The 527-nt window shown below is 49.1% G+C and overlaps 1 protein-coding gene across 1 annotated transcript in view; it reads left to right on the forward strand.

Moving 5' to 3' along the window:
- Window positions 1–527, forward strand: part of rab42a (RAB42, member RAS oncogene family a) — a 4,172-nt gene that overhangs the window by 2,310 nt on the left and 1,335 nt on the right. The window lies entirely within an intron of this gene.

The following is a 527-nucleotide window of genomic DNA, read 5'->3' on the forward strand; positions in this document are numbered from 1 at the left end:
GTCTCTTAAATAGCACCTTCTCAGAGTGGATCAACCAGTTTTGCTGCGGACAACCAAAACCAGCTGATCACATGCTCAAGAAGGACCATCAGCCTAACAATGGATCATTAGCACACTGATGGCTGTTTACTGTTCACAGAGGGCTGAGTGATACTAGCAATCACAGCATTGTAAGAGGGGGACAGTTGAACCCGGAGGCCTCCACCCCTGTTTAATGATGGACGATTTCTTTTCACAAAGATGGCCTCCTTTACTCCTCTCTCAAACCATCGTTCCTCTCTGTCCAGGATGTGAACATCTTCATCCCTGAAAGAGTGACCGCTGGCCTGGAGATGAGTGTAGACCGCAGAGTCCTGGCCTGATGATGTTGATCTTCTGTGCTGGGCCATCCTTTTGGCCAGTGGCTGTTTAGTTTCCCTGATGTGTGGGAGAAATCCCACACAAGCCAGGCTCTAGAGCAATGTGGATATCCTAACTGGGCCTTCCTGAAAGCAAAGAAGAAACCCAAACAGGACTCCAGTCAGCCA

The sequence above is a fragment of the Nematolebias whitei genome, chromosome 19 (genome assembly GCF_014905685.2).
Source record: "Nematolebias whitei isolate Nwh7 chromosome 19, NemWhi1, whole genome shotgun sequence".
NCBI classification, from domain to species: Eukaryota; Metazoa; Chordata; class Actinopteri; order Cyprinodontiformes; family Rivulidae; genus Nematolebias; species Nematolebias whitei.